This window comes from Pollicipes pollicipes, unplaced genomic scaffold, assembly GCF_011947565.3.
Source record: "Pollicipes pollicipes isolate AB1234 unplaced genomic scaffold, Ppol_2.1 Scaffold_4972;HRSCAF=5873_pilon_pilon_pilon, whole genome shotgun sequence".
NCBI classification, from domain to species: domain Eukaryota; kingdom Metazoa; phylum Arthropoda; class Thecostraca; order Pollicipedomorpha; family Pollicipedidae; genus Pollicipes; species Pollicipes pollicipes.
The window spans coordinates 8,167-36,126 of NW_023596598.1; the positions used below are offsets into that span (position 1 = coordinate 8,167).

The window sequence follows — 27,960 nt, forward strand, 5'->3', positions numbered from 1 at the left end:
AGGTCAGTCGGTCGGCCCCTGTCTCCCGACCAGCCGGCTCATCAGGAGCCGTCAGCTGTTGCCGCGGTGTAGTGGTTATCACATCCGCCTAACACGCGGAAGGCCCCCGGTTCGATCCCGGGCGGAAACATCGTTTAGGTTGAAGAAACGGTACAGTTGTGTAATACAGATATGAGGTCAGTTAACAACAGATATGCTCAGGACGTTATCACCCGTCTGCCCCATGAACATTTGACGCGATCTAGGAAGCAATCGAAGAGCGGAAATTCTGGGGAAATAATCAAATGCGAAAAATTCAAGAGGCAAGACGTGCGATTTCATAAGAGTGAAACGCCAGAAGTCAATGTCCTGCATCACGTAAAGGTCAAAACCTCGAAGGGGCAGTACCTACGTGCAAATATATTTCTTATGCTTTTAAATACTGACCGCAACACCTGAGTTGTTCTTAAAGCTAACACCTAGTATGTATGCAGTGAATGGCAGGATGAATTCATTTAGTTTCACATGAGACATGCTGCGGACAGCTACACCGCGCGTCGCATTAAATCTTACAAAAGTTCGTAGGGCACATTTCAGTGTTGCGTACGATAAAGGCGTCAAAATTAGACCTTTTTGCCCAAGTAGTTCAAAAATGTTGTTGCAACCCTCAAAGTTCCATTTTCCATCCCATTCACTTTTCAATCTCACGGTGTGGTGGAAGTCTGAAGCGTCGCAAGTGTCCCTCACTTTTCAATCTCACGGTGTGGTGGGAAGTCTGAAGCGTCGCAAGTGTCCCTCTTCTACCAGCGAGCATAGGTTTTTAAGTATGAAACTCTTCTTATGACCCTACTTCCGATTAAAGCAGAGACCTTCTTAAAGATTTAGCCAGAATGTTTCAGACTGGATGAATTTTTCATATTGGTGCTCATACTAAGCATCGATTTTTGTCCTTGCTATGCTTTTTATGTTAAGCAGTGGTCGAGAAACCCCGCCAACGATCGTGCCATTTCAGGCCAACTTCATGGCTTGGTAGCAAAAGTGTAACGTACCGCAATGCGGGATACAGTCCGCCCTACAATCTGAATTCACCTGACCTATTATATATATATTATATATAATTCACCTGGTTTCACTTGTGGTGGACCCGCCCCCGAAGAACTGGACTTGTCGAGGTCAGCCGGTCGGCTCCTGTCTCCCGAACGGCCGGCTCATCAGGAGCAATCAGCTGTTTCCGTGGTGTAGTGGTTATCACATCACAATGTGGTAGTGGTCGTGGTGTAGTGGTTATCACAGGCCCCCGGTTCGATCCCGGGCGGAAACATCGTTTAGTTTGTAGAAACGCTATGGTTGTTATGTAAGGCCAACATGAAGACAGTTAACAATATACAGATTAGGTCCGGATGAGATCACCATTGCTTTATTTGTTTTGTGCTACACATTGCAATAAATCGGGCACGACTACTAATCAATACAGAAATAGAACGTGTAATGCATTGACCTAGGAGTAGTGTCACAAGTGAGCATGTGAATAAAAGGAAACAACTTAGACTCACGGAAAAATATTGAGAAACACCACTAGAAACAGCCAAAAAAAGCGTGCAATAACGATGTTTACCACAGCAAACACGTCCAGCACTGCTACCGCCACCTCTCGGCAACTTAAAGAAAGAATGATTCCACCAATACGGCATGGCATCGTTCACGGCACGGGCTACACTGGACTGGTTGGAGGGACATATCTCTGTAATGCCCATCAGCGTGAGGTCATCGTGCTACCTCCTACACGCCGGACCTTTCGCCAGTGGACTTGCATTGCGCTAGACCTTAAGGCAAAGTCCTCCTGGACGAGCCAGCGAACATGCAAGAGCCCATGGCCGCATTCAAACTTGAGATTAGCCGCATCTCCACCGGCCAGACAGACAGGACAAACCGACCATCTGCAGGAGGTTCAGCTGTTGTGCTTCCTGAAACGCTAGGAGACCACCTGGAGCATATTTGGTAGTCGCTATTTGATGGACACGTTATCTCTGACTATGATCAGCAGGATTAATTTCTATCAGTCTAGTTAGTCCAGAAGTGGGAGTTCCAAGCAGCCCATATGAGTAGGTGATTAACTGAAATAGCCATCTAGATAAGACTCTTGTAATATCTGAGCTGCACGCCCAAATTATCGATCTGAGCTAAACGCCCGCGAAAATGGGGAGACTAGGAAGGAGGAGAGTTGTTCAAGGTCACATTGGTATTATGTCGTCCTAACACGAGACTAAGACTAAGAGAAATTGTATTAACTAGAGCAGTCTTTTCGAACTCAAACTAAGTATTAACATTATTCTTCGGAGAAAAACAGTGGAATGAAGATATCGTTCGGTTGATATTTTGGCAACATGGCTTTATCGAAACAGTAGCAGAAGACTTCTGCTATTGTTTTGATAGAGGCATGTTGCCGCAATATCAACCCAACTATGTCTTCATTCTACTGTTTTTTTCCGAGGAATAAGCTTAATGCTACTGTCTTATCTATGTGAATAATGCTCCTCGCTAATGCACTGAATAACTTACGAAATAGCCATATTAAAGATCATTTGGTGTAGTTCACATCTCTCCTTCCTTAAAACCTGAACCACTCCAGTTTCTGAGCTACACTCCCGCGAGAATGGGCAGGCTAGTTTGGAGGAGAGTTTTTGAAGGTCACATGTCGGTGTGAACAGTCGACATATCACAAGGTCAGTGAACAGTCGACATATCAGCTTAGGATGTGGTCGCCCGGTTGCCCCATGAACAGTTGGCTCGATGTTGGCTAACGATCCTATAGCGAAAATTCAAATGGCAAGGAGTGCGATAGCATGAAAGTCATATGCAAGACGGTAACGCCCCAATAACTTTGCTGCCAGAAAATCGGAAGGGTAAAAGCCGTTTGCAAAAAGTCAAGGGAGCCAATAGTCATAGAAGACAAATGGATACGAGCGTAGCAGGCTGTGACTCAAAATGTAAATGTTAACTTCAACCGGGAATGTTGCTCCAGTGACGGAGCACTCGCTTAGCATGCAAGAAGTACGAAAACGGTAATCGATGCCCCGCATCTCCAGAACGGGAGTTGTAACGACGACGTTATGGATGGAAGTCTTGCTAAATTCATCACTTCGCATCTCTTACAAAAACACATGGCCGAAAGGGAGCCATGACGCTGTGACCAGGAATGATAGAGATGCATTACAATTACGTAAACTTGTGACGTTTACGCAAATTTGCACATACCCATAAACCAACAACAGCTAAGAATTTTCTCCACCCAAGCCCAAATTAAGAAAGCAATGATGTGCACCCATTGACTTGAGGGCTAAAACTGCCCAGAGGCGACATGGGCCAGTACACACACACATGCCTCGTGTGAAAGAGGCAACGTATGCTTGGATAGGTGTACTTACAGGATCACAATTTGCATTTACAGGGGACGGCAGCCGTTAAAACTACTCACAAACATTTGTTATCCAAAGCACTGAAGTTTACGATGTGGAGCTGCAGGGTATCGATCCCGTACCTCTCACATGCTAAGCGAGCGCTCTACCACTTGAGCTACAGCCCCGGTGGTTCTCAAATATGACGTCAATAGTTGGGACGTCATGGGTGACCGATTGGTCAGGTTTCACTTGTGGTGGACCCGCCCCCGAAGAACTGGACATGTCGGGGTCAGTCGGTCTGCTCCTGTCTCCCGAACGGTCGGCTCATCAGGAGCAATCAGCTGTTTCCGTGGTGTAGCAGTTATCACATCCGCCTTACACGCGGAAGGCCCCCGGTTCGATCCCGGGCGGAAACATGGCTTCGTTTGTAGAAACGCTATGGTTGTTGTGTGAGGGCAACATGAAGACAGTTAACAATATACAAATTAGGGCAGGGTGAGGTCACCTTTGTTTTATTTATGTTTTGTGCTACATAATGCAAGAAATGGGACACGACTACTAATTAATACAGAAATGAAACGTGTAATTCATTGACTTAGGAGAAGTGTCATAAGCGAGCGTGTGAATAAAGGAAACAGCTTAGACTCACGGAAAATATTGAAGAACACCACTAGAAACATCCAAAAACGCGTGCAATAACTATGTTTACCTCAGTAAACACGTCCAGCACTGCTACCGCCACCTCCCGGCAAGTTGAAGGAAGAATGGGTCTACCAATACGGTATGGCATCGTTCACGGCACGGGCTACACTGGACTGGTTGGAGGGACATTTCTCTGTAATGCCCATCACCGTAAGGTCATCGTGCTACTTCTTACACGCCTGACCTTTCGGCAGTGGACCTCATGCTGTATGCTAGGCCTTGAGGACAAAGTCCTCCTGGACAAACAAGCGAACATTCAAGAACCCATGGCCGCATTCGAACATGAGATGAGCCGCATCACCACCGACCAGATGGACAGGACAACCGACTATCTGAAGCATGTTCAGCTAATGCGCTTCCTGAGCCCAGGAGCACCACGTGTGAACGCCAGGACACCACGTGATGCATCTTTGGCAATCAATATTTGACAGATGGGGTATCTCAGACAACCACCAGCAGGAGATATGTCCACCATTCTAATCAGCTAAGAAGTAAGAATTCTCACCAGCCCATAGTAATGTCCAAACTAACGTTAAGTACTCCCCCGATCTGTCGCGACTAGACTTCATGCGATCACCAGGAATGCATATCAGCTTAAGCTTAGCTATTGGGGTTCTATGCCTCCTCTTCATCCTGGAAAGTGTGTATTGTGACGCTCTTTCATCTAACGTCTAAATTCATGATTTATGTTCGGGCATGTCGACGCCAGGTTTTTTTCTCTGATACATGTCTCGTTGAGGATGACAGCGTATTGTACATTTGTCTGCCTCTTGTCAAGGCTGTGACTCATTTCATTTTGCTCATGCGCGTTTGACTTTTATCCCGTTTGACTGCTTGCCAGTTGAATGTTTGTTCTTTGACAGTGACCCCTAACTTTCCACCATCTGATTATTGTCCTAGATCGCGCCAACTGCTTATGGGGTAGCCAGTTGATGACATGCTAACATAAGATAAGAGGGGGGGGGGCTTAAAATCCCAATATTTAAGCTTAAGCTGATGTGCATTCCTGGTGATCGCATGAAGTCCAGTCGCGACAGGTCGGGCGAGTACTGAACGGTAGTTTGGACATAGCTATGGGCTGGTGGGAATTCTTACTTCTTGGCTGATCAGAATGATGAGCATATCTCCTGCTGATGGCTGTTTGAGATACCCCATCTGTCAAACAGCGATTGCCGAAGACGCTTCACGTGGTCTCCTGGCAGTTCAGGAAGCGCAACAGCTGAACCAGGTTCAGATAGTCGGTTGTCCTGTCTATATGGTCGGTGGTGGTGCGGCTTAATCTCAAGTTTGGATGCGGCCATGGGCTCTTGAATGTTCGCTTGTTTGTCCAGGAGGACTTTGTCCTCAAGGTCTAGCACAGCATGAGGTCCACTGCCGAAAGGTCAGGCATGTAGGAAGTAGCACGACGACCTTACGGTGATGGGCATTACAGAGAAATGTCCCTCCAACCAATCCAGTGTAGCCCGTGCCGTGAACGATGCCATACCGTATTGGTAGAGCCATTCTTCCTTCAACTTGCTGAGAGGTGGGGTAGCAGTGCTGGACGTGTTTGCTGAGGTAAACATCGTTATTGCACGCGTTTTGGCCGTTTCTAGTGGTGTTCTTCAATATTTTTCCGTGAGTTTAAGTTGCTTCCTTTTATTCACATGCTCACTTATGACACTCCTCCTAAGCCAATGAATTACACGTTTTATTTCTGTATTAATTAGTAGTCGTGCCCAATTTCTTGCATTATGCAGCACAAAAGCGTAAATCAAACACGGTTTATCTCATCCTGACCTAATCTGTATATTGTTAACCGTCCTTATGTTGGCCTTACACAACAACCATAGCGTTTCTACAAACTAAACGATGGTTTCCGCCCGGGGATCAAACCGGGGGCCTTCCGCGTGTAAGGCGGATGTGATAACCACTACACCACGGAAACAGCTGATTGCTCCTGATGAGCCGGCCGTTCAGGAGACAGGAGTCGACCGGCCGACCTCGACATGTCCAGCTCTTCGGGGGCGGGTCCACTGCAGATGAAACCCGACCAATCGGTCAGCCATGGCGTCCCAGCTATTAACGTCATATTTGAGAACCACCGGGGCTGTAGCTCAAGTGGTAGAGCGCTCGCTTAGCATGTGAGAGGTACGGGGATCGATACCCCGCAGCTCCAAATCGTTAACTTTGGTGCTTTGGATAGCAAATGTTTGTGAGGTTGTGTACCCTGCTAATGGCCTCGGATCGACCGGGGATCTCGCCCCGTGTCGCCAGAATGATAGAAGACAATTTGCGATTGGACTGAATCGCCATTCAGCCCTTGACGCGAAACGGTAATGTACTCCTGGTGTTCTACTCAAGAGGCCCCTTGCCCGGAAGGAAGTAAGGGATCTCATTTTTGTTGAGTAAATGGGGTTATCATTATTGTTGAATAGGGTGGGTCGAAATGAGTCTAAAAAAAACGAGCAAGGTCATGCCATGTTTGTCTTAGAACGTTCATTTTTCAGAATGTATTATTAAAACAAATAACATCAAAAGGCTTGAACGCGCCCGCCCGCAGCCTCAAGAGGAAGGACAAGGATGATCTGGGTTGTAACTTGCGTAAAACTGAAAAGTTTTGGCCACTGCAAATGCCACCAGACGTCAGGCGCCGTGTTAATCTGTCTTTTGGATAGATAAATAGCTGCAAAAACAGGAAAAATAGAGGTTCTTTCTACACTCTTCCAGTTTACCTACCAGATTTCAGTCCCACTTCGCGGTGCTTTAAGAGCCAATCCGTTCTTTTCATCAGTCTAAAAATTGCACACGTGAGGTATGCGCTCAGACTGTCTTTTAATTGTAAAATCTGATGTGATGATGCGTTCAAGGATACTTTTTTCAGAAGCGTTGCCATTTCGTCCACCCGCTGGCCACAATTTAGCATTAGCTTCTAGGCCAATGCTGCGCGGGCAACCACATCCCAAGCTGATATGTCTGCTGTTCACTGCCTGCACGATTCCTTTGTACAACGACGGTAGCCTACCTAGCCTACCTACCTAGTGTCAAGGCTTGTGTTTGTAAGGTTTTCGAGTGTGCATGCTCAAAATTACATCACATAACTGGTATTACTAGTCGATTTAAGTACTTAAAGTAATAAAGTTCAGAAGCGTCATCAATTTCGTTCCCTGGTAGGCCACGGCTAAGAATTAGGTACTGGGCTAGCGCTCAGAAGATCACGGAGACTGCAACGCCAGGTGTCCAGGTTTTAGTGGTTTTAGGTTTTGTTGCTAAGATCTGCGAGTGCGCATGTTAAAAAAACACGTTACACCAATTGCATCATTAATCGATTTGGACTGAGTGGTGAACTTTTCGGACAAGCATGGCTTGGTCATGTTAGTACACATTATTGACCACTCGATCTGCAATCAAATTTTTATATTCAAATTTGGATCAAACATATCGACCATACGATCTATCTCTCGCGATGTCTTTAATGTGCGTAGAACCCAAATAAAAATTCCGGCAAGGCTTCTGAATTCTATCAGTTTAGAAAGAGTCAACTAACCATTGTGGATAAGAGCGCCGTTGATTTATCCGAGCCCGTCCCCCCCCCACACTTTTTTTAAACGTTCCTACGCCTATGCGTGCACTGGCCCATGTTGCCTCTGACCAGCCTCTGCCCTCTCCGCCACCCGTGGTCTCTTTGCACATGCTTCCATAAAGCCAAGGGGTACACAATTTCCTAATTGGGGCTTGGGTGGATAAAATTGGTAGCTGTCGTTGGTTTTTGGGTACGTGCAAAGTTGCGGAATATGAAAAGCTTGCTGTAATGTATCTGCCATCATTCTAGGCCCACAGCGCTATGACAACCCTTTTCGGCCATGTGGATTTGCAAGGACTTAACTTAACGAGACGTGCATCCCTAATGGCATGTCCACAACTGCCGTTCTGGAGATGCGTGACATCGATTACCGTAGCTCTCACATGTTAAGCGAGCGCTGTACCACTGAACCAACAGCCCCGGTGGCAGCTGCAGTTTGCAATATTTAAATATATATTTAAAAATAAATATATATATATAATATAATATATATATATAATATAACATATATATAATATATAATATATATATAATGTAATATATAAATAAATACATATTTAATATTTCGACAACATGCCTCTATCGAAACATTAGCAGAAGTATTCTGCTACTGTTTCGATAAAGGCATGTTGCCGAAATATCAACCCAACTATATCTCCATTCCACTGGTTCTCTCCGAGAAATAAGACTAATACTATTATCTTATCTGGACGTCTATTTCAGTTAACCACCTATTTATATGGGCTGCTTGGAATTCCTACTTCTGGACTAATTAGACTGATGGAAATTTCTCCTGCTGACGGTAGTCAGAAATACTCCATCCGTCAAGTAGCGACTACCGAAGACACTCCAGGTGTTCTCCTGGCGTTTCAGGAAGCAGAACGGCTGGGCCTGCTGCAGGTGGTCGGTTGTCCTGCATGCCTGGCCGGTGGTGATGCTTCCCATGTCAAGCTTGAATGCGGCCTTGGGCTCTTGAAGGTTTGCTGGCTTGCCCAATAGGACCTTTTCCTCAAGGTCTAGCCCACAGCTGAAGCCCACTGGGTCGGGCGAGTGGTAAATTAGCACGGAAGCCTCAAGCATTACATGATGGGCATTAGCGATGAACATTACAGGGAGATATCTCTCCACCAATCCAGTGTAGCCCGCGCCGCGTGCGATATCTCACCGGCGTGATGGAAACATTCTTACTTCCACTTGCCGAGAGGAGGCGGTAGCAATGCTGGACGTGCTTGCTGAAGTAAATATCGTTATTGCTGGCGTTTTTGGGACTTCTCGTGATGTTCTCGAATATTTGTCTGTGAATCCAAGCTGGCTACTTTTATTTACATACTTGGTTATCGTACTGATCTTAACTTATCGTTTATAGGTGTTATTTCTGTGACGACCATTAGTCATGCCTAACTTTTTGCAGTATGTAGCTCAAAACGTAGTTGAAAACGGGCGACTTCATCCTAACCTAGTCCTTATATTACTGACTGACTTAATTCGGACCGTACGAAACAACCGTAGCGTTTCTACAAACTAAACGATGTTTCCGCCCGGGGTTGAATCGGGGGCCTTCCGCGTGTTAGGCGGATGTGATGACCACTACACCACGGAAACATCTGATGGCTCCTGATGAGCCGGCTGGTCGGGAGACAGGGGCCGACCGACTGACCTCGACATGACCAGCTCATCGGGAGCGGGTCCACATCAAGTGAAGGCCGATCATTCAGGCTGCCATGGCGTCCGAACTATTGACGTCATGTTTGAGAACTATGGGGGCTGTAGCTCAAGCGGTAGAGCAATCGCTTGGCATGCGAGAGGTGGGGGGATTGATACCCGCAGCCCGAAATAGAAAATTTTGGTGTTTGGAATAACAAATGCTGATGAATAAGTTTTATGGCTACCGTCCCCTGGAAATTCAAGGAAGTATCGTGCAAGTATACCTACTCAAGCAAATTTTGATTCGCAAGGATATGTTGCCTCTTACACACACAAGGCAGGTGTGTACTAGCCCATGCTGCCTCTGGCTGGCCTCTGCCTCTCCTTTACCCGGGGCCTCTATGTACATGCTGAATTGAAGTCATGAGATATGCAACACTGGTTTTCTAATTCGGGCTTGCGTGGACAAAATCGGTAGCTGTGGTTGGTTTATTGGTACGTGAAATTTGCGTGCACGTCAAAAGTTCACGTAATTTAACTCACCTGTAACATTCTTGGTCACAGCGTTATGGCTCCCTTTCCGGGCCATGCGGATTTACAAGGGATACGAAACGATGAACTTAACAAGACGTCTATCCCTAATGCCACAAACTCCCGTTCTGGAGCTGCGGGGCATCGATTGCCGCACTTTTCAATGCTAAGCGAGCGCTCTAGCACTGGAGCAACACCCGGTAGAAGCTGCGGTTGCTGCACCAACTCCAGTAAGACAACTGCCGTCACCATGACAAGGACAGAACAGAGCCAGTAAGGCAGTACGCCAACTGTTACGGGCCTGGAGGTGCCACTTTTGAGGTGTTTTAATCGCCACATGGTAAGCCTACGAGCGTAACGGGGTGTTCCATTCCCATGAGATTTTAACCTGAAATAGCCATCTTAGACAGCATTCGGTGCAGTTCACAGCCCTGCCCCCCCCCCCCCCCCCTCCCCCCCCCCCTCCCCCCCCCCCCCCCCCCCCCCCCCCATACACCTGCAACCCATTTAATTTTCTGAGCTACCCGCTCATGACGCTATGCAGACGTTTTCGTGCAGACTATTTAGGTGGTCACTCAAGCATACATGGCGCATAAGAAGCGTCATCCCAAGCACTATCCACCCCATTGGCCACGAAGTAGAGAAAAATCATGCCAATTCGTTCCCTGTCTGGCGTTCGTGTGCACGGGTCTTCCAGACTAGCGGACTTTCTTGGGCTCTCAATCAATGTTTGCAACGAGTGTAGGTTCAGAAACAAACCCACGTTTTTGTGTTGCATAACCACAAGAAGTTAAACATGACTTCTAGTTCTTACAGAAATAACACATGTAATCCATCGGGCTAAGAACGATGTTATACACTGCGTATGTGAGCAAGCAGCTGAAATTCGCGGACAAATACGCAAGCACATTAAGAGACAGGACCAAAACACAAGCGAAAGCGAAATTGGTTTCAATAGACATGTTCGTGCTGAATTGGCTGGAGGGACATTTCCCTCTAACGCTCATCAGCTTACAGCTACCCCGCCTATTTGAGCCCGCCCCGCCCTTTTGCCACCGGAATTCATTGAATTAGATCTAGTTTGAACTTGGCTCAGTTTTACTTTTTGCAAGTAACTTTTCGCCAGTCGATTGTCATCGTACCTGCTGCCAACTGTTCCATGAGCGTCTTACACAACAAGCGAAGTGTTTTTTGCAAGCTAAGCGATATTCATGTCCGGTGGTCTTCCGCGTTTTAGGCGGATGTGATGACCACTACACCACGGAAACGGCGGGTGCGTGCTAATGGGCCGGCCGGTCGGGAAACAGGAGCCGACCGACTGACCTCGACATGACCAGCTCTTCAGAAGTGGGTCAACCTGAAGTGAAGGCTGATCAGTCGGGCAGCCATAGCGTTCAAACTATTGACGTTAATTTTGAGGACTACAGGGGTGTAGCTCAAGTGGTAGAGCGCTCGCTTAGCATGTGAGAGGTACGGGGATCGATACCCCGCAGCTCCAAATAGTCGCTTTTGGTTTCGCTTACCCTTGGAGAGGTACCCTACAAATCGAAATGGAGATATAGCGCTGCTACAAATGACCATTGGCAACCCGCCAAACGGAATATGCCAGAAAAGAAAACATTTAGGGATCATATTGTTGGTAAATACATGCAACTTGTAAAATGCATCAGATGGACGCTAAAAAAAAAGTGAAAAACGTCAGTAAGCTGACGCAAACACGTGAAAGATAACTCTCGGCCGACCGCGCAAAGGCTCACTGGGACCAAATCCTAGATACTCAGCGCTCTCCATACAGCTACAACTCTGTGTGGAGGGCACTTTGTCCCATATTACCTTATCCAATTTAGTTGCATGCTGTAATTCATCCGCCCATGTCAGTGTGAGAGAGCAGGATCTCCTTCTCTTTCAGGCATAGCTCTCTCTCTCTCTCTCTCTCTCTTCTTCCTCTCTCCTCTCTCTCTCTTCTAGCTCTCTCTCTCTCTCTCTCTCTCTCTCTCTCCTCTCTCCTTCTCTCTCTCTCTCTCTCTTCTCTCTCTCTCTCTCTCTCTCTCTTCTCTTTCATGTCTGGTGTTCTTTCAGTTATGGAGGCTGAACATGCTTTCATGTTCAGCCCAATGCCCTCTCTCTCTCTCTTCGCTCTCCTCCTCTCTCTCCATCATCTCTCTCTCCTCTTCGCTCCTCTCTCATCGTCTCCTCCTTTCGTCTCTTCTCTCTCTCTCTCTCCGTCTCTCTCTCTCCTCTCGCTCTCTCTCTCTCTCTCTTCTTCCATCTCTCTCTCTCTCTCTCCTCTCTCTCTCTCTCTCTCTCTCTCTCTCTCGCTCTCTCCTCTCTCTCTCTCTCTCTCTCTCTTTCAGTATGGCTGTTCTTTCATGTAGGAGGCTGAACATGCTTTCATGTTCAGCCTCCCAATGCCCTTAACGTACTTCGTTGGTTGACATTTTCTTTGTGGCTTCATGGGCTGCCTTGTGAGAAGAATGCAAGTGATCCTGGAGCTCTACAAGTCTTCGTGTTACCCTAAATCACTTTGCAGCCTTCCGCAACTTTTTGTAACGAGCTGAAAAGTTGACATTTAGGATCTTTAATGTTTAAAAAAAACACTGAAGGTGGTTTTAGGGCGCTGTCTATATTCGTTAAGCAGTGAACTGCTCCTTCAACATTCTGCAACTTTTGCGACGTTTTCAAGAATCCTCTTATAAGAACTATGGCACCTTAGAAGACCACTGAGGGTAGTTTTGGGACACTAACTTGCTTCGCTATCTTCGTACCATTTTCATTTGATGCAATGAATGTCCTCATATGTTCAGGTAGCCTGACCGTCTTGCAAAGAAACTGCACTCAGTAAGGGCTGCACCCAGTGCTCTTTTTAGACTATATGCAAGTGTGATGCTGGCCAGCTCCTTGTGAGACACATAGATATTTCACTGCTCTGGATATAGGGTGAGGTTGGGATTGGGGACATAATGATATCGAGAGAAGCCCATGGAATGGCTCTCCTCTGCTACACCCGTATGATACGAATTGGGTACGAACGACCTGTTGAGCATCTAGCCTACTCCCCGCGGTCTGTCTTAGGTTTCAACGTTAATTGACTTCAAATACAGCTTTACAGCAGAGTTGCCGCTGTTTCCACTGGTTCTTATAATCTATCAACTTGCTTGCAATTCCCTGCATTCGCCCCCCCCCCCCGACCCCTACAGTCATACGCTGCATTCATTCATGGTATCGGTTATGAACTTTGGCTACAGAATTTTGTCCTACTAGTCTCCTCCAGTGGCACACAGTCCGGGTGGAGTATTGCTGCCCAATATGCTGTCAAAGTGGGGTTTGGTGAACCTTGAACGCATGTTTGCAATGTTAATTCCTCCTCATCTCGACACGTCATGCTTTTTTACGCAAGGTGTTCGGGTTCATTTGGGTAAGGGGTAAAGACGTGTAACAACCCGTTCTTTCCGCCCATACAGAAGGCTCTCATCGTAAGTCCAGGCAGCGTCATTGCCCCTAAGGGTGGCCTGTCCTTACGCAGGTATTTTCTGACTGAGATCTTATGCCACGTTCGCCGAGCACTGCATCTTTCGAAAACTTCTTTACTAGAAATATGTCATGGCTGCACCGGGTCGCAAGTTCCACAACGTCTAGTGGGCGCTTGCTTTATAAGAGCCACCCGGACTGTTTATGCCAGTTTCAGCTGGCAAAAAGCATGACAACAGCGCACAGCTAATACGTTGTTGTCCTGTGGCCCGGAGTGGCTCTTCATCTTTAGTATCGCCCAGGTGGCGTCCTGCCCCTAAGGAGAGCCTGCCCACCTCAATGCCAACCACTGGGTGATTTACTGGCTGCGATTTTATGCCGTCTTTGCCGAGCACATCTTTCGCGAACGTTTTACAAGAAACCTGTGACGACTATGAGTCGCACCTTCCATAAAGTCCTATGGGCATCGTTTCCGCATAATGATAGCTTCTCTTGCTGGCATCCCCGCCCTCTTTACTGATACCAGTTTTTCGTTGTAGTCACTTCTGCCTTGATGCTCCAATGTTCCGCCTCCTTGATTCGCAAAGTTACCAATGTCGGCAAACATCATGGTCATGGAAACCTGCATACATAGTCGTCTTAGACCTCACACGCCCGCTAGGCTGTTACAAGTGTGTCCAGATTGTGTCGTTGGTTTACCTCTGAAAGCCTGACAACATCGAGAGGATGTTAATTTGATTTAACATCGAGTAAGCCCTTCGACATCCGAATTGGTCACCACACCTTCACATCAAAAGCTCACTAATTTGTGACATCGTTTGATCTACGCGCTGCCCATTTAACCATCACTTTCGAATGTCGTGATCAATACATTGCATTCGAATCCAAGTTATAACATGGTTTAGCAGCATTCTAATAATGTCCGGCTCAATAAAGCCCAAATAATTTTCCAGTGACAACATGATTCGCACGCCCACTGACGTGTGTCACGCTATATTATGTCACGTCATGTCGTGTTGAAATGGTATCATGCCCGCAATTCCTGTGTGTAAACTCTCAGTGACTTCAATGCTGTATTATATTGAGAACGTGAATTCGCCGTTAGCAGTTAGTGCGATATAATCTAGAAAGAACAGTCAGGACAATATCTGGTCCGGTTTGGTTTTGAACGCAAGACCCTCAAATTTGGGACCCGGCACGTTCCCGCCCTCGGCACGGAATGGGTAATGGGTGCTGGTTCCGTGACTGTAGAAATGCTTATCTTGCTTCGTCCTTATGGTACAATAGCCATCGACAGTACTTTACGGTTCCTTGCGTCTGTCCTGAGCTGATCTCCCATGGTGAAGTACTCAGCCCACCAAATCGACGATAACGTGCAAATGTTGGTTAAGATACTCTTAGTGTTAATGCCCAACATTTTTAGTTTTATTGGCTCCATTCTAATAAAGCTGTTGTCCCTTCTCCAAATTAGAATCGAAAAAGGGGATGGGGGCATACTCGTGAGGATGTGTGAAAAACATAGTACCGTTTTGCAAGTATGAACCTGCTCAAGGCAGCCATGTGCCCCAATTGGCACTTATTGTCAACTGTTCGATAAGGGATAGTACTTTGTTTCAGTTCCAGCTCATTACCAGTTACTCCTTCATGATGAATCACCAACCAATTGCCCATAAATGTTGGTATTTTCTGCCAGCAGATGCAGACAGTACCACATTACAGTGAGCCAACTTTTGGAGGCCATTACGTGTGTGGTCTACGTCCACCAGACCAGAGTTGGCTTTCTTATTTCTGTGACTTTCAACAGGCAAGCATGTCATATCTAATCAAATTGCTACCTTGAACACGACAAAGTCCAGTCACATGACTGGCCTATGAATCAGCCATCCCTTTGTGTTACTCTGGTTTGTGTGAACGTACGCTTGCTCATTATGTCGAGTACATTGGATTCAACACAGCACATGACGTATGTATGTTGGTTGTCACGGCGCAAAACCTACGTCGTAATGATGCTAAATGAGACTTAGTCACTCTCTTGCGTTTCTTGCACGAATCTTATGTAGATAATCATGTGTTATGTGTTACGTTATTATCAAAAATAGCTCTAAGGATAATTTTAAATGATATAAATATCTTGCGTGTCTTGCACTTTCTTTAGCCACTGATGACACCGTCACCCAACCCTACGGTGCTGGATGCCTCCCAGTTCAGTGTAGTTTCCTTGACGCGCAACGATGACCTGCTTCTAAACAAGAAAAGCTCAGGTTTTCGTACATGTCAAGGGTTCGCTCTATCAATGATCAGGAGTATAGTCATAGTTACCATTTGTCGGTATAATAAACTTGACGCTTCGACAAGCGCGATTTAGTTTACCCGAAGTTAGTTCACAGCTGAAAGGCGACATAATACACTGTTTACTAACATGTAACAACATCTAAATGCCGGCTAAAGGTTGCGTTAGATTTGGCGTTACTGCCAATTAATTTTAAACACTTCGCATGATTCCCAATGCATTCTAACCACGGGCTGCCATTCCTTGCTTTAGATAGATAAATCTGATTGATCTAACTGATAATTGAATCAGAACCGTTACCCCTTTCCACTGTGCTCACGTAATATTTGTTTTGCAGCAATTTTCCACATCGTTTAATCGCCCCGGGTGCACGAAGCAAACGGTTTTATGCATTGCATGATTGATGCGGAGAAGGCTTGGTTTGTAATCGCTTTCAAAACCAAGGACATCCGGGAAAACTTTGTTTAGTTCGTCCGGCCTTTATTTCTGCCTGGAAAATCCCATTCAAGTTGAAGCTCGGCGATATATTCCGATTTCATTACGCCGTCTTGGCAGTCCTGGGCATTAAATTTTAACGGCCGCTGAATGTCACGCGTAATTTAACCGCCATTCACTATCGTAGCTAAAACACCCTTTAAGATATCCCCTTGTTCAGGCAGCCCTGTCGCCATTAACGAAGCAAGAAGCCTAAGTAACCGCATCATTTTCGGGTAGCTTGCATGTGCTGTTCCTGGGCCTCGTTTGACTGATGCGTTGAAACCGTCTCGAGAAGTTAAGCAGAACCGAACCAATACCCGGAAGGCCATAATGAATCAGCCACACGGCGAAGAACTGAAACATGCTTGTCAATGCATTCATTGATGGTTTGACTCCTTGGCATACGCTGGTTTTTTAAGTTACTAGCATATTGGAACGGAAATCCAGAAAACAAATAAACTTGTCCACACCGCAGACATGGAAATAAACTCTTTCTCCGTGAACTGCAGTGCGAAGCAATCATGTCTAAATGCTTCAAATGCGTACTGGATCAGTTAGGTGAATGTGTCCTGAATCAGTTAGGTTGAGGACCGGTAATGAGAAAATCCGTTCCCTCGCTGGGAAATCCAGCAGACTTTTACAACGATCGCGTTGTGAATGATTTATTGAAAACTTGCCGAGTTTGAAAACAAATAAGACAAACAATTGCGCCAACCTACTCATATAAGCTACCGGGTTTTCGAGTAAGCTTTCTGACCTCGATGTGATGCATTGTGCAAAACCGTTGAAATAGATTGAACTTCAATGCACGTTCGCTGTTCCAAAATTGCTTCAGAGCTATGCGCTTCGCAAAAAGTCAAATATTTAATCACAGAATCAATGCTTTCTTAGTCCATCTGTTCGTGAAGACTCATGGTAGGTCCTAAATTAACTGACTGGTAATAAAGAATGCGTTGTGATCTGCGTTATTTCCATCAAATCTGTATAAAAACAGTGCGCATTGCAAGCAAGTAGCTACGTGTCTCATGACAATTAACGATTCCGGGGTTCCATAAAGATTCGTGCTGTTGCCGAAGAACGGCCCGATGATGTAAGAATGGTGTGCAATGTGCGCCATTTCCCTCATCAAGCTACATCAATACCCATACGCATCGCAGTAAGCAGCCGCTTCGCGAGTAAAATAAGCCCGTATCTCCTGACCACAGCCTTCCGTCAATTTTAGTGAAGTCATACAATTGCCGATGAGTCGGAATGTATCGGGTGAAATGAAATGTATCGGCTGAAATCTTCAACGACGCGTCGATTAGCACGACAACTCTCGACAATTTAAAGTACTACAAGTGAGCCACAACGTGCACTACGGTGGCAATTTCGCTCGGCCAGTTTGGCAGGCCCTCTGTTTTCATACAGACGTTGCATGACCCAGTGAAACGATGAAATATTGAGGACCATATTTTACTGGGGAGTGGAACTTTGCTTGAAGCAGTGTTTTTCACTTAAACCACTCTGATAGCTACAGGCGAGCTTATTCCATCGCGTCTAATTCTTACCTCAATATTTTCAAAAGTGAACCATTTCCTTTAATCCCGACGACGGCAGCGAAGCAAGATAAGCATTCCTACAATCACAGAAACAGCACCCATTACGCATTCCGTGCCGAGGGCGGCAACGTGTCGGGTCCCAAATTTGAGGGTCTTACGTTCAAAACCAAGCCGGACCAAAAATTGTCCTAACTAATCTCTCTAGATCATATCGCAACTAGCTGGTAACGGCCAATTCACGTTCTCAATGGAATACAGCATTTAAGTCACTGAGAGTTTTCGCACAGAAATTGCGGGCATCATACCATTTCAACACGACATGATGTGACATAAAATCGTGTGACATACGCGTCAGTAGCCGTGCGAATCATGTGAATTTCACCGAAAATTATTAACTGGGCTTTATTGAGCCGGGCATTATAAGCCTGTTAATAAACCATGTTATGACTTGGATTCAAGTGCAATGTATCGATCACGAAATTTGAAAGTGATGGTCAAATGGGGAGCGCGTAAATAAACAAATGTCACAAATTATTGCGCTTTTGATGTGAAGGTGTAGTGATGAATTCGGATTTTGAAGGGCTTCTTCAATGTTAAAGGAAATTAACATCCTCTTAACGTTGTCAGGCTATCAGAAATAAGCCAACGGCGCAATCTGGACACACTTGTAACAGCCTAGCGGGCGTGTGAGGCCCAAGACGACTATGTATGCAGGGCTTCCATGACCACGATGTTTGCCGACATTGGTAACGTTGCGAATCAAGGAGGCGGAACATTGGACCTTCAGGGCAGAAGTGATTACAGTGAAAGGCTGGTGCCATTTAGGAGGGAGGGGATGCCAGCCAGCGGAGCTATCATTATACACAAACGGTACTCATAAGACTATGTGGAATGTGCGACTCATAATCATCACAGGTTTCTCGTAAAGACGTCTGCGAAACATGCCGCACTCGGCAAAGACGGCATGTAATCCCAGCGAGTAAGTCGCTTTGTGGTTGTTGTTAGGGAAGACAGGCTTTCCTCAGGGGCAGGACGCTATCTGGGCGATACTAGGGATGAGAGCCTCCTATATTGGTAGAAAGGACGTATAGTTATACGCCTTTACTCCTCACTCAATTGAACCCGAACGCCTGGCGTGAAAAAAATGACGTCGAGGTGAGGAGGTTTTAATTTCATCTCGACCGTGTGAAATGGAGGAGACTAGCAGGACAAAATTGTTGAGCTGAAGATGATAACCGATGCCATTAATGAATGTGGCGTATGATTGTAGAGGGCGGGGGACGAGGCAATGCATGGCAAGCAAGTTCATATATTTTAAGGACCAGTGGAAGCAACGGCAACTCAGCATAGGGTGGGGATAGACGAATTAAAGCTGTATTTAAAGCCAAGTAATGTCGAAACCCAAGACATCTTGTGGGAAGTAGTAGATACCCAACAGGTCGTTCGTAATCCAATTCGTGTTATACGGGTGTGGCAGCGGAGAACATTCTACGGACTCCTCTTGATATGATTATGTCCCTAACCTCAACCTCACCCTACATCCCGAGCAGTTAACCATCGAGTGCATTTCTTTGCAAGACGGCTAGGTTACCTGAACATATGAGGATATTCCCAGCATAAATTGAAAAGATTATGAACATAACGAAGCGAGTCAGTGTCCTAAAACTACCTTCAGTGGTCTTCTAGGGCACAAGAGCTCATACAAGAGGATTTTGAAACTGCTGCAAAGGTTGCAGAATGTTGAAAAAGCAGTTCACTGCTTAACGGATATAGGGAGCGCCCTAAAACCACCTTCAGTTTTTCTACACGTTAGGATACTCAAGGCCAATTTTTCAGCTCGTTGCGAAGTTGCAGAAGGCTGCAACAGTGATTTACGGCAACACGAAGCGTTACAGAGCTCCACGATCACTTGCACTCTTCTCACAAGCCCCGAAGCACGCACCTACGAAGCCAAAGAGAAATGCTGTCAAATTTCACAAAACCATTGCAAAGCAGCGCGCAACCCTGCAATGTACACATATATTTCCAAACGAACATTTGTGGAAGTGTTTTACGCTCACGTTCTATTTCCATGCGGCCTTTTGTCGTGGAACTAACGTTACTACCCATTGATGGAAGTACGTAAAAACACAAAAACGGGAGGCTGAAAGCCAAACATAGAAGAGAGTGCCAGGCTTGGAAGGGAGTGGGCCCTGCTCTCTCACACTCACACACACGGACACACACACAACTCACTCCCAAAGAGCTGGCCATGTCGAGGTCAGTGGGTCGGCTCCTGTCTCCTGATCGGCCGGCTTATCAGGGGCAATCAGCCGTTTCCGTGGTGTAGTGGTTATCACATCCGCCTAACACGCGGAAGGCCCCCGGTTCGATCCCGGGCGGAAACATAGTTTAGCTTGTAGAAACGGTACGGTTGTTATACAAGACCAACATAAAGATAGTTAACAGTGCACAAATTAGGATGGGATGACATCGCCCGTTTCCAATCACGTGTTGTGCTACATAATGCAAGAAGTTAAGCATGATTAATGGTCATTACAGAAATAACGCCCGTATTCGATTAACCTAAGAATCATACCGCGACCGAAATGTGAATAAAAGTAAACATGTCAGACTCACGGAAAAATATGAATGGAGACTATGAAAAATGGTCAAAACACGAATAACACGATATTTGTTTTCGCAAACACGTCCAGCACCGCTGCCGCCATCCATCTCTCGGCAAGTTGAAATCAGAATGACCCAATTAAGGCGGCATGACATCGTACATGGCACGGACTTCATTGAGTTGGTTGGAGAAACACTTCCCTGGATTGCCCATCACCTTAAGGCTACCATGTGACTTCGCACTTGCTCAATTGTTCGACAATGGTCTCCATGCTGTGAGCTAGGACTTGAGGACGAAGTTCTCTTGGACAAGCCAGCTAACCGTTATCTTCATTATCTCACCACCTGCCAGTTACATCAGCCAGTTTTGTGATCGCAAGGCGATGTCTTAATTTTTACTTGTTTAGGCGTCCATCGGACGATGTCGCACTCGTTTCTCCTTGGTTAACATCACGCCATTTCTCTACCCTACGACCATGAATCAGTCCCGACGTGCGCCGTATATATGCTGTTCCATTGGTGACCCTGAAGAGGCTCCTACTCTCGACGAGCTCGAAGATGCAAAATCGCTGTCGGTTGTGGTGTGTGTGTGTGTGTGTGGTGTGTGTGTGTGTGTGTGTGTGTGTGTGTGTGTGTGTGTGTGTGTGTGTGTGTGTGTGTGTGTGTGTGTGTGTGTGTGTGTGTGTGTGTGTGTGCGTGTGTGTGTCACGTAGAAGCCGCGCGTACCAACCTTACGGACGCGCCCAGAGGCAGCACAACCCGAGGGACAAGCTGGGCACTGCCCCTCGCCATTTGCCAGGCGGGGAAATGCATGTCCTGCGCAGTCCGATCTCCACATCTTTTGACAGAAACATTTTGGTGCCATTTTTCATGGCATAAGCCCCGACGTCTCTGTCGACATGTAGACCCTAAAATTCACAATTTGGAGCTGCGGGGTATCGGTCCCCGTACCTCTCACATGCTAAGCGAGCGCTCTACCACTTGAGCTACAGCCCCTGCGGTACCGCAAAATGACGTCAATAGTTGGGCGCCATGACTGACCGACAGGTCGCCCTTTACTTGAGGTGGACCCGCTTCCGGAGAGCTAGTCAGGTTGAGATCAGTCGGCCGGCCCCTGTCCCCCGACCGGTTGGTTTGTCAGGTAGCATCACCTGTTTCCGAGGTATTGTGGCTATCACATCCGGCTAACATGCGAAAGACACCCGGTTCGATGCCGGGTGGAAACATCGCGTAGTCCGTAGGAACCCTACGGTTATAGTGCAACACCAGCACAAAGGAGTCAATATTAGATGCATTGTGTTTGGGCGTAATGGCCTGATTTCCCCATGAAAAGCTGGCGCAATTCAGGACAACGGACGTTCTGTTTTTTTTCTCTCGAAATGGCCCAAAATAGTTAGCTGCTTGCAATGTGAATTGTTTTGATACAGATTAATGGAAAATAACATACATTGCGGCGCATTTTACATTACCGGTCAGTTCATTTAGGAGCTACCATGAGTCTTCACCAAAAATGAAATAAGGCAGCACTGACTTAGTTATTAAATACTTGGCTGTTTGTTTTTTTGCGACGCGCATAGTTCTGAAGCAATTTTTGAACATTGACTGCGCATTGAAGATCACTCTATTCCAACGGTTTCGCATAATGCATCACATCGAGGTCAGAAAGCGCACTCCAAAACCCGGTGGTTCATATTGGCAGGTTAGCGCACTTGCTTATCTTATTTGTTTTCAAACTCAGTAAGTTTTCAGTAAATCATTCGAAACGCGATCGCTACAAAAGTCTACTAGAATTGTCAGCAAGGGAACGGATTTTCTCATTACCGGTCGTTAACCTAACTGATTCAGGACGCATTTGAAACATATAGACGTGATTGCTTCTGACTGCACTGCACGGATAAAGAATTGACTTCCATGTCTACGGTATGGACAAGTTTATTTGTTGTCTGGATTTCCACTCCAGTATTCTAGTAACTTAACTAACGAGCATACGTTTAGGTGTCAAACGCTTGATGAATGCAACAACATGCATTTTTCGGTTCCACGCCGTGTTGCTGACTCAGTATGGCCTTCCAAGTCATTGGTTCGCTTTGGCCTTCCAAGTCATTGGTTCCGCTTAACTTATGGAGATCTTTTCAAAACATCAGTCAAACAGGGTCCAGGAGCAGCACCTGCAAGCTACCCGAGAATGATGCGGTTATTTAGGCTTCTTGGTTCGTTAATGACGACAGGGCTCCCTGAACAAGGGGGGATATCTTAAAGGGTGTTTTAGCTCCGATAATGAATGACGCTTAAATTACGCGTGACATTCAGTGACCGTTAACATGTGCTCCGGTGGGGATCAAACTGTCCCCCCAAAGGTTTTTTCCGGAATGGTTTCCGAACGCCGCGGCGCAGCCGCACCACATTTTGCATAGCTGTCGACAACTGAATAGCGGATCGTTTGCTATAACAAAGATAGATGTACCTTGTAAGGTCGCTGACGTATGGCAGGTTGAAGTCAGGCCATGGTTTCAGCGAAGTCAGGTTCTAGGAAATCGTTCAATCTGATGCAACAACGGAATGTTAGACGAAGCCATACATCTCTGAGATGCTTTCTTAGGCAACACAAGTATTGAATAAGCAAATCGCGCTGACCTAAAGTCAGGTATGAAGGCCAGACCAAGGTGAAAACCAACCTGTTTTATTGTTCTAGGGCTTGCCGTAAGGGGTAGTCTGGTGCTGATTTCGAATTTACTGAAGGCAGGAACCGCATTATACATCTTTCATGAACTTTTTAGAGGTCAGAGTAGGTCATTGATCTGAAATGATCCAGGTCAACGCTTTGCTTTTTTAGAGACATACTTCCTGGCGTGGTCTTTTTTGCTTATTAAAATGCAAAACGCAGAGCAGTATTGTATGATTGTGGTCACCATGACCTTCAAGAGGTCAAACAATGTCACTGACCTTAAATAAGCGTGTTACCTTTTGCATGGAAATAGTTATCTAGGTTCTGGAGACACTTTGGAAACCAACCTGGAATTTGACCATGTTTGACCTTCTTTAACCCAAAGGTGATGACTTAGGAGCATCAAACTTTGACCGAAGTGCATTCACGTACAGGTCAACATGCCCTGCAAATTCCGTGTCTCTAGCTTACCTGGTTCCCGAGATTTCAGAGGAGGGTGGGGTCAGATTGACCCCACACCTCAGCGAAGGGTATCTAGCCGGCCACCCAGGCTAGTGTTTAGATTTATGCTCAGGACTGCCGAGACGGCAGTCTTGAAAACATTTGAAAACACAAAATTGAAAACACAAAGTTGAAACATTTCTTATGCAAACATTTCCTTTAAGCCCGACGACGGCAGCTTAGTTGAACAGTCAGAACCAACAAATTGCAACTAGGTAAACAATGAATTTCGTAGGCTGTCCTGTAGTCATTAACATCGATGCTCTTTCTGTCGATGGCTTTTATGATGAAACTTTTGATCCCATGTTAAAAAGATTTGGTTGGTTAATGTGGCTTCTGGACAGCTTTCTGATGTTTTAAAATCAATTTGTGTTGAAAATAACTAAGCTGACATTCATAGAAACTTGGACCACGACAGTATGATATCGGCCGCCTAAAAATCTAGCATTTTTATTTGCCCTTGTTCATGCAAATGACAACATGAACTTTGGAACTATTTGGAATTCCAAGAAACAGAATTTGGAAAAGTTTGGGACGTTTGAGAGAAAAAACCCAGAACATCCGTTGTCCTGCATTGCGCTAGCCTTCCATGGGGAAATCAGGTCGGTACGTACACACACAATGTATCTAATGTTGACTCTTTTGTGCTGGTGTTGAACTATAACCGTGGGGTTTCTACAGACTGCGCGATGTTTTCACCCGGCATCGAACCGGGTGTCTTTCGCATGTCAGCCGGATGTGATAACCACAACACCTCGGAAACAGGTGATGCTACCTGACAAACCAGCCGATCGGGGGACAGGGTCCGGCGGACTGACCTCGACATGACCAGCTCTTCGGGAGCGGGTCCACCTCAAGTGAAGGCTGACCAGTCGGTGAACCATGGCGTCCAACTATTGACGTCATTTTGGGATACAGCAGGGGCTGTAGCTCAAGTGGTAAAGCGCTCGCTTAGCATGTGAGAGGTACGGGGATCGATACCCCGCAGCTCCAAATCGTGAATTTTAGGGTTTACATATCGACAGAGACGTCGGGGCTTATGCCATGAAACATGGCATCAAAATGTTTCTGTCAAAAGGCGTGGAAATCGGATTGCGCGGGAGATGTATTTGCCCGCTTGGAAAATCGCGAGGGCCGGTTACCCGCTTGCCACTCAGGTTGTGCTGCTTCTGGGCGTGTCCGTAAGGTTGGTGCGCGCAGATTCCACGTGACCAGGAATAAAAATATCACCAACTTGAAAAGGGGGAAGCGATGAATGAAGGGGTTCTGTTCAGGTGACATGAATTAACTGTTGCAAAGTAATGAGTAAAAACCAAAATAAAACAGAATGCATGTAATGTCCGTTCTGAGAGGTCGGTTGGTGCAGCAGGTTTCTAACTGTTGGCGTGATAGTTAATAATAGTGGAGACCTGGCTCCTGCCAGTTTTTCTCGCGAGAACCAAAGAGAGATCTTGTCAAACAGGGCTTCTGTTTTCTGTGCACTTACACTCACCAACACTCACGCTACAACGTTTACACACACAACCGACAGTAATTCCGCGTCTTCGAGCTCGTCGAGAGTAGGAGCCTCTTCAAGGTCACCAATGGTACAGCTTCTATACGGCACGCGTCGGAACTGATTCATGGTCGTAGGATACAGAAATGACGTGATGTTAACCAATGAGAAATGAGTGTGACATCGTCCGATGGTCGCCTAAACCAATAAAAAAGTAGGGATCGCCTTGCGATCACAGAGCTGGCTGATACAACTAGCAGGTGGTGAGACGATGAAGATAAGGTTAGCTGGCTTGTTCAAGAGGACTTCGCCCTCAAGGCCCAGCCCACAGCATGAAGTTCATTGTCGAACAATTGGGCGAGTGAGATGTCACTGCACGGTAGCCTTAAGGTGATGGGCATTCCAGAGAAATGTTCCTCCATCGAGCTCAATGAAGTCCGGGCCATGTACTATATCATGCCGCCTTGATGGGGTCATTTTTTCAACGCCGAGAGATGGCGGTAGCGGTGATGGACGTGTTTGCGGAAACAAATATCATGTTTGTCCGTGTCTTGACTCTTTTTCGTAATCTCCATTCATATTTATCTGTGAGTCTAACATCTTTACTTTTATTCACATTTTCGGCTATGGTGCGATTCTTATGTTAATCGATTACCCGCGTTATTTCTGTAATGATCATTAGTCATGCCAACTTCTTGCATTATGCCGCACAAATCGTGATGGGAAACGGGCGATGTCATCCCATCCTAATTTATGTACTGTTAACTATCTAACTAACTATGTACTGTTAACTATATAGGAACGCTACGCAACCGTAGCTAACGCTGCGCAACCGTAGCGTTCCTACAGCGTTCCTACAGCGTACGTAGCGAACGCTACGCAACCGTAGCGTTCCTACAAGCTAAACGATGTTTCCGCCCGGGATCGAACCGGGGGCCTTCCGCGTGTTAGGCGGATGTGATAACCACTACACCACGGAAACAGCTGACGGCTCCTGATGAGCCGGCCGATCAGGAGACAGGAGCCGACCGACTGACCTCGACTTGACCAGCTCTCCGGGAGTTGGTCCACCTCAAGTAAAGGCTGACCAGTCGGTCAGTCATTACGTGCCAACTACTGACGTCATATTTGAGAACCACCGGGGCTGTAGCTCAAGTGGTAGAGCGCTCGCTTAGCATGTGAGAGGTACGGGGATCGATACCCCGCAGCTCCAAATAGTTGAGTATGGTTTTGGCATACCCCTGGAAAAGTACCCTACAAATCCAAATGGGAATATAGCGCGGCTACATGTGCCCATTCGCAACCCGCCAAATGCAATGCGTCTTGCGGGGGCCATTGGCCAAAATTAATAGTCTAGAAATTAAATCCTTGATAAATGCGCATAATAAAAGACATCAGATACACTCTAAAAGGAGAAATCAAATCCAAACGTTAAGTAAGCTTACACAAGCGCTTAAAAACTACCACATGGCCGGCCGTGCAGAGGCTTACTCCGGACCAAAGCCTGGATACGCTGCGCCCTCCACGCAGACACTGTATGGAGAGCGTCCTGTCCCATATCACGGTGTCCGATTTAGTTGCATGCTGGATTTCATCCGCCTACCTCAGTGTGAGAGAGTAAGACCGTCTCCTTTCCAAGCCTGGCATTCCTTTTGAAGTTTGGCTTTCAGCCTCCCGATCTTTTCTACGTACTTCCATCCCTGGGTAGCAACGTTGGTTCCAGGACAAAAGTGCGCATGGAAGTAGTACGGGAGCATAAAACACCTTAGCAAATGTTCGTTTCGAAATGTATGTGTACGTTGCAGGCGGGTGCACGCTGCGCTTTGCAATGTTTTTGAGATATTTGGCAACATTTTGTTTATGGCCTTGTGGGAAGCCTTGTGAGAAGAATGCAAGTGATCCTGGAGCTCCATGACGCTTCATGTAACCGTAAATCACTCTTGCAGTCTTCGGCAACTTTTTATAACAAGCTGAAAAACTAGCCTTCAGGATCTTTAATGTCTAGCAAAAACATTGAAGGTGGTTTTAGGGCGCTATCTACATTCGTTAAGCAGTGAGTTGCTTTTTCAACGCTGTGCAACTTTTGGAACGTTTAAAAAATTATCTTTTAAGAGATCTGGCGCCTTAGAAGGCCACTGAATGTAGTTTTAGGACAACAACTTGTTTCATTATGCTCATCCTCTTTTCATTTGATGTAAGGAATGTTCCCATATGTTCAGGTAACCTGGCTGTCTTGCAAAGAAACTGCACTCAGTAATTGCTGCACCCAGTGCTCTTTCCAGACTAGATGCAAGTGTGAGGTTGGCCAGTACCTTGTAAGACACATAGATACTTCACTGCTCGGGATGTAGCACAAGGTTGAGGTAAGGGACATAATGATATTGAGAGGAGCCCGTGGAACGGTTCTCCCCTGATACATCCGTATAACACGAATTGGCCACGAACGACCTGTTGGGCATCTAGCTCCACTCCCCGTAGAGTGTCTTAGGTTTCAAGATTAATTGGCTCTAAATACGGCTTTAATTCGTCCATCCCTGCCCTCTGCTGAGTAGCCGTTGCTTCCACTGGTCCTTATAATCTATCGCCTTGCTTGCGATTCCATGCATTCGCCCCCCCCCCCCCCGCCCCTATAATCATACGCTGCATTCATTTACGGGGGTGGCTGCACCGAGTTGCAAGTTCCACAAACACTAGTGGGCACCGTCCCTGTTTTATAAGCGCCACTCGGACTGTTTATGCCAGTTTCAGCCGGCAGAGACCCTGTCACAAGGTACAGCTAGTACGTTGTTGTTCTGTGACCTGGAGTGACCCTTCATCTTTAGTATCGCCCAAGTAGCATCCACCCCTAAGGAGAACCTGCAATGAGCCACAGGGAATCGGCCACACGGCGAAGTACCAAAAATTCGTGTCACTGCATTCATTCAGCGTTTGACACCTTGGCGTATGCTTGTTAGTTGAGTTACTAAAATATTGGAACGGAAATCAAGACAACAAATGAACTTGTCCATACCATACCGTGGACATGGAGGTAAACCCTTCCTCCACGAAGTGCAGTCCGGAGCAATCATGTCTATATACTTCAAATGCGTACCGAATCAGT

At 46.4% G+C, this 27,960-nt stretch overlaps 6 non-coding genes across 6 annotated transcripts; 4 read left to right on the plus strand and 2 right to left on the minus strand.

The window, feature by feature from the left end:
* Window positions 1–3,720: 3,720 nt before the first annotated feature.
* TRNAV-UAC (transfer RNA valine (anticodon UAC)) lies at window positions 3,721–3,793 on the plus strand. Its single transcript has one exon. It is a non-coding gene; the product is annotated as a tRNA-Val (tRNA).
* A 2,139-nt stretch (window positions 3,794–5,932) lies between these two features.
* Window positions 5,933–6,006, minus strand: TRNAV-UAC (transfer RNA valine (anticodon UAC)). Its single transcript has one exon. It is a non-coding gene; the product is annotated as a tRNA-Val (tRNA).
* Window positions 6,007–6,164: 158 nt separating this feature from the next.
* On the plus strand, window positions 6,165–6,237 carry TRNAA-AGC (transfer RNA alanine (anticodon AGC)). Its single transcript has one exon. It is a non-coding gene; the product is annotated as a tRNA-Ala (tRNA).
* Window positions 6,238–19,906: 13,669 nt separating this feature from the next.
* On the plus strand, window positions 19,907–19,979 carry TRNAV-AAC (transfer RNA valine (anticodon AAC)). The gene has a single exon. It is a non-coding gene; the product is annotated as a tRNA-Val (tRNA).
* A 5,790-nt stretch (window positions 19,980–25,769) lies between these two features.
* TRNAV-AAC (transfer RNA valine (anticodon AAC)) lies at window positions 25,770–25,842 on the minus strand. Its single transcript has one exon. It is a non-coding gene; the product is annotated as a tRNA-Val (tRNA).
* Window positions 25,843–26,000: 158 nt separating this feature from the next.
* On the plus strand, window positions 26,001–26,073 carry TRNAA-AGC (transfer RNA alanine (anticodon AGC)). Its single transcript has one exon. It is a non-coding gene; the product is annotated as a tRNA-Ala (tRNA).
* The last annotated feature ends 1,887 nt before the right edge of the window (window positions 26,074–27,960 follow it).